This window comes from Onychostruthus taczanowskii, unplaced genomic scaffold, assembly GCF_017590055.1.
Source record: "Onychostruthus taczanowskii isolate IOZ18803 unplaced genomic scaffold, ASM1759005v1 scaffold25, whole genome shotgun sequence".
Classification (NCBI taxonomy): domain Eukaryota; kingdom Metazoa; phylum Chordata; class Aves; order Passeriformes; family Passeridae; genus Onychostruthus; species Onychostruthus taczanowskii.
The window spans coordinates 5,817,317-5,817,858 of NW_024499796.1; positions in this window are offsets into that span (position 1 = coordinate 5,817,317).

Sequence of the window (542 nt, forward strand, 5' to 3'; positions counted from 1 at the left end):
GGAAGAAGTCACATCGCACACGTTTCTTCTGGGAGGAAAGTTGAAATGTTTTCATTTCTGCCTTTTTTTTTGTTCTTTTAAATAGATAAAGAAACGCACAAAAGCGACGGGGCAGCAGCGGCTTTCCCCTGTCCGCACCCTGAACCACAGCGGGCCGGGGGCGGCGGGACCCGCGGGGCGGCCCGGGTTGGGGAGCGGGACCGGGGGCGCTCCCGCCGCGGGGTCCCGGGGCCGGTCCCGGCTCTCACGTGGCGCTCCCGGCCGCCGGCACCGGCCCCAGGAAGCCCGCCGCGAAGAGAGCCCGAGCGGACACAAAGAGGATTATTTAAATAGGTGCCTCGTTGTTTTGTTTTTTTGTTGTTGTTGTTTGTTTTGTTTTCGTTTGTTTGCTTGTTTTTGTTGTTGTTTTTTTTTTTTCTCTCATCTCTGCAAAAATAAAGTCCCAAGATCTTAGATTTTTTTTTTCTTTATTGTACAATTTATAAAACACTAGCGCGGCTCTGCCCCCCCGCCTCCCCTTGCGCACCCCTCGGCACCCCCCT